The sequence below is a fragment of the Chinchilla lanigera genome, unplaced genomic scaffold, assembly GCF_000276665.1.
Source record: "Chinchilla lanigera isolate Chin_1 unplaced genomic scaffold, ChiLan1.0 scaffold00031, whole genome shotgun sequence".
NCBI classification, from domain to species: domain Eukaryota; kingdom Metazoa; phylum Chordata; class Mammalia; order Rodentia; family Chinchillidae; genus Chinchilla; species Chinchilla lanigera.
The window spans coordinates 17,306,168-17,312,167 of NW_004955432.1; positions in this window are offsets into that span (position 1 = coordinate 17,306,168).

A 6,000-nucleotide genomic window follows, 5' to 3' on the forward strand; every position below is an offset into this window, starting at 1 on the left:
TGTTTTACTTAAAAAGCTAGTTTTGATTCATGGAGAAATTCTTGACATATCATAAATCTGAGATTTATGGAGCAAACCATACCATGTTCTTGTCCTCTGTGAAAGTTCACCTAGAGGTTATGTATAAATCACAAATGGCTTAACAAAAGCGATTTCAAGTTATAATTGGGAAATGGTGGGATACAAATAAGAAACACTGAAAATTTACATTTTTACCAATAGGATTAATTATTAATAGACTGCTGATTTAAAGGTTCAAGTCCAATTTCTATGACTGCTTGATTCAATATTATTTAGCTCTGATATAAGAATAAAATAATTACTATTTTTCATGTTGAGCCAGCTTTTAAGATTATTGTTTATATTTTTAAAAAATCAAAACTTCCAGATATTTCATTATGGATCTGTCTGTTAGGATGGCTTCAGCTGCACATAAAAGAACATCTTACTTGAACTGGCGTAATATTAAAAAATATACTTGCTCACCTACTGGGAAGACCAAGTCAGGTTTGACTTGATTAAGAGGTTTCTCTACAATCTTTATGGATTGGTGCTATATTCAGGATGTAGTTGTTTTAGTCCTTGCATCTGTGAAAGGCATGATGTAGAAATCCTTTCCTGGTTTCCCTGAAGAAAAAGACCACCTTTCTAGAAGTCTTCAGCAAACTTACCTAACAACTATTTAGCCTAAATTGTATGAGATACTGATTTCTACACTAATAACATAAAAATAAAGAACATTATTTTCTACTGTTTAGCAGAGTCAGATTTTTAAAGTAGTGGGTTGCATTACATCAGTTACTATAGGAGGAAGAGGATGATGAGTGTCGAGCAGGCAGGCAATTGCTGTGGTAGGACGACACCCGAACATTTTATTTTCCTAGAGAAAGTAGATGTAATTACACAGTGCACAGTGATGCTCAGAGGCTGCCATTCCAAGCATGCAGAATGCTACAGTCTCCTAAGTGGCCAAGTGTATTTGCTATGGGTATCATCTCCAGATCTTTGCCAAGATGTAGGATGAACATCTATCTGGGTAATAGTAAAGTAGTAAAGTCAACCATCGATATCTTTGGTTCACATTCACAAAGTCATTTTAAGTTGACCAATATGATTCAATTTCATGAACATTTTATAACAATAGCCATGTATTTAACTTTTGAAGTTGTAGAAATGAATCGTTCTCTAAAAGACATATCATTTCAAGTATGGAAAATCAGATTTAAAAATCACTAGTAATTCTACCTTACTAACTGCCCTTTTTCCCCTCACAAGTACATTATAATAATCTCTAAATATTCTTATATAATTTTCATATACCTTACTCTTAAAGCCTGCATAGAATTGTGACAAGCATATGTGCATAGTGTGACACAATTCACAGTATTTAATGGGAAAAATAACTGTAAAATACTTGGCTATTTCCTACCTTTTCATCATTTTCATGATTTGAGGAGGCTAATTTATTTTAACCAATTTTAAAAATAAGATTTATAATAAATAATTTACACATAAATTATTTTTAAATGTGCAAAAGCTATCTAAGGGCAATTTAAAATTCTGATAGAAGGAATCAGAGTAGAATTCAACAAATGGAGGGACAGATATCCCATGTTCATGGACAGGAAGAATCAGTGTTGTCAAGATGTCAGTTCTTTCCAACTTGATCTGTAGATTCACTGCAGTCCTATCTAGAATCCCAGCAAATTACTTTGCAGATATCAGCAAACTGGTTCTAAATATTATATGGAGAGGCAGAAACTCCCATAATAGCCAGCTCAATATTATAGAAAATAACACAATTGGGCTAGTGGTGCTACCCCACTTCAAGACTTACTATAAAGTGACAGAGATAAATGACTGAAATAGAATAGAGAACCTATAAAAAGGCCTATGAAAGTAGAGTCAGCCTGGAGCTGGGGTTTAGCTCAGCAGCACAGCACCTGGCCTGGCAAGCACAAGGTCATGAGTCTGATTCCCGGTACAGGGGAAAAAAAAAAAAAGAAATTAGAATCAGCTTATCTTTGACAAAAAACAAAAGCAATATTATGAAGAAAAAAATAATCTTTTCAATAAAAGATGCTGAAATAAATGAACATACACACAAGGAAAAGAAGATGGAGATGGAGTCTCAACACAGACTTTATACTCTTGATAGGGTTGAATCAAAAAGTTATTAATAATTGAACAGGTTTTCTGTGTGTGTGTGTCTGGAGGTATATGAAATTTGTCTGTATATTTCACTCAATTTTGCCAGGAATCTAATACTGCTCTGTTATTGTTTATACCTGGATGTTCCCCCAAAGATTCTTATGCTCATGGGTAGGGCTGTGGGAAGATGATTGGATCATGAGGGTGTAATAGTCATCAGTGGATCACTCCACTGATGAGTTTATAGTTAGATGCAATTTAGGAGGTGAAGCCTAGCTGCAGAAGTTGGATCATTGGGAGTAGCATGGACAGGTGTACTGCCTCCCTCCTCCCTTCTTGATCCCCTCCTCCCTTGATTCCCCACTTCTACTTCCTGGATGCCATGCCACAAGCAAGCTGCCTATGCCATCCAGCCCCGCCTTAGAGCCAGCTGACTATGGACTGAACCCTCTACAAATCACGAGCCAAAATAAACCTTTCCTCCTTTACCTTGTGTGTGTTGGCTATGGTGGCTTGGCAACAAGCATGTAACTAAGAAAAGCTTTAAAATATTTTATTAATTTTCAAACGTAAACAAAGATAGCAGCATAATTGCTTATCTCTCACCCAAAAGCCTCTTTTAACAATAAACTCAAAATCCACATAAAAGAAAGAAGCATTCAATGATATGATACAGGTAAGGATCATGCTGGTTTTGAATGCAAAAACAAAAAACAATTTGAAAACATTATTAAGAAAGAAAGTATACTAGGCTAGGAATAAGAAGATACACTACAGAGCAATGCTCAGGAAGTTGATTGTAATTCTCTTAACTCTAAATTTACCACATCTATATATATGGGGACCTAGTATAAAATTAGAAAAATAATCACTGCCCTACCTGAGGCCAAGAAATAAGGAGTGTAAGTCTTATAATGCTTCATATTTCTTTAAATAACAAATTTTTTCTAGTTACAAAAATAATGTAGCTTCATTGTGTGTGTTTAAAATTCCAAAAATAATATAAAAATTGTAAGATATCCATAAAATGACTATTCAGATAATTTTAATGTTTCTACAATTTGTATTTTCAGTGGACTAAAATTAGGTAAATGCTAGATACACCCTTTGATATTTCCTATTACAAGGTTTAATTTCAAGAAATAACACACAATTTAAACTTGAGTGGCATATTACAGTAGACTATATTGTGTCAGAGTAACAAGCCAAAGAACGGTCTTCAATGACCATTGACCATGGTCTTCAATGACCAGTCTCCATTACATATTTCTCTATTAAGCAAGCAAAGCAAATTTTCTCCAAGAAATAGTGAAAATGCACAGCACTGAGTAGGTTATCAGGGGTGGCTTCAAGCTCCAAAAATGCTCCAAAGAACTGTACCTTCATACCATGGAAAGCAAACTCATCTGTGTATTCTATGGCTCTTTTCTACAAAGAAAAATTCCAGGGTCAGAAGCCCATCCAATGACTGCCCACCAACCCACTTACCATCCCCCAGGGTGTGTGTGCACTGCCACCAGATGCCAGTCCAACAGGCCCTATTTCAGGTCCTGGCTTAAATCTGACCTTTCACCCATTCAGGGAGTAGAATCCCCTTTCTCCATTAAAACTTCCTCACAAACTGTTTTATGCATCATTACCCTTAGAAAGACAGGGCACTGTGGGAAAAAGAAACACTTCTCCACTGCTGGTGAGAGTATAGACTGGTACTACCACTCTGGAAATCAGTGTGGAGAGTCCTCACAAAACTAGGACTAGAGGTTCCATTTGACTCAGCTATTTGCTTTCTGGGTATTTTTCTAGAAGAATTGAAAACATAACACAGTGATTTATGTGTACCCATGTTTGTAGCAGCACAATTTGTCATAGATAAATCTTGGAAACAACCCAAATGCCTATCAGCTGAGGAATGGATAAAAAAGATGTGGTATTTTTATACAATGGAGTATTGCTCAGCTATAAAAAAGATAAAGTAGAGGTTTTTAGAAGTGAATGTATGCAACTGGAGACCATACTCATAAGTGAAATAAATCAGACTCACATGTGTAAGCATCATATCGTCTCCTTAGTATAAGAAACTGAAAGAGTAAATAAGATCCAAAGGGTACAATAGATACTGTGAAAGGGAAAGAAACTGCTCAAAACGAAAGAACAACTGGGATGGGGAGAAAAAAAAGAAACGAAAAAATATATATATATATGTATATACAAAAGATAGCTAAGATAATTATACTACTAATTCTATTAGCACATTAAAAGGAACAGTGCTTATATTGCTTGATCAATCTTGCATACCTACTTCTGGTAATCTGAGCAACTACTTTGAAGATAACAATATGCAATATAATACCCATTGTTAATTTCCCATAATCTTGCTATGAAATTCTGTATCATTTTATTGTTTATTTGCTTCTCTTTAAAATACATAAATAAACAAACAAATAAACAAATAGAAAGGGCAAAAGACCAGAAATCCACCAGTTTAAAATAAAACTTTTCAGTTGTGGATACCTTTATATTTCATGTAGCAGACTGGTCCTTCGAAAGCAATATAGAAAGAAAGCAGAATGCCATCTTCTTTGTTTCTAAAAACATGATTTAAACTTCTAAAACGCTGACAAATAGTCTGGGATCCGTGTGAAACTGTCAGAGCAAAGATACAAATACGGCTTTCCCTCCCAGGCAGTGATGCACTGTGGGAACTTCTGTGTGTGAGTGGGGTGCGGTGGGAAACATCAATACAGCCCATTTTTGTCTGTCTTGACCTATGGTCTTCAATTCTGTAGTTCATTTGGTGGCTTCAGTTGCGCCTATGTGCTTAGGCTGCATCTCGGACTGGGACGTCCTCCTTACATCTGTGCGCTGTGACCAGTCGCGGAAGCAGCACCGCAGGACTTGGAATCCGAATGGAACGGCAGCCTCTAGTCTGTCTCTCCGTAGTTGTGCGACTTTAGATAAACGACTGCATATTTCTAGGCCTTGGTCTTCTCTGTGAGAATGAGTGAATAATGTCAAGGCTTCTTGGTAAAGGTATCTGAGTTTCCAATGAGATGTTGTTTATTTGAGAGTGTCCTCACTTCCCCAGACAAATGTCAGCACAGCTTCCTTTCTTAAACCCTTGAATGGTTCCAATTTCAGGGTAGAGGGAGGACCAAAATGTTTATGAAGTCTTTCATTGCCTTGAGCCGGTTCTATCCAGCTTCATCTCCTTCATCGCTCTACTGGCACTCCAGGTTCCAGAGGCACTACCTCACTCTTCCTACCTGCCTTATTTTCAAATATGAAGTGAGAGAAAGGTCAGTGCAATTATCTTTTTTAAAAAGTCTGCCACCACAAGGCAAAGCTCGCCTAAAATGGACTTTTAGAGTATGACTAAGAACCACCAAACCTATTCATTCTGTCCTGTAGATACTGAGAAAGATCCTTTGAACACCAGACATGTAATATTAGTAATAATACCAGTGATCGTGTTACTACAAATTTATATCTGGCTTTCATAAAAGATCATTTGCTTATATCAAAGCTGTAACTGTTTCTTAATCAACAGCTGTTGAGCCCTGTTTGGTGAACTCAAACTGGAGTCAGCAGCAGATGGAAAGCCAGCTTGGCATCTGCTTCATCCCTGCTGCAGAATTGCCAGGAGAAGTGCAAGCATCCTATGTCACCTGCCTCTTTGCTCGTCACATGAATGGCTCATTTCATGCCTCCAGCAATCCTTGAAATTGGCTTTCTGGTATCACAGAATGCTTGACCCTGACCGAGGGGCCAAACGTCAAACCACGGCTTTACACATGACATGGTTTCCAAATACTAACAAAATTCACACCTTTTGCTCATGTGATACCAATT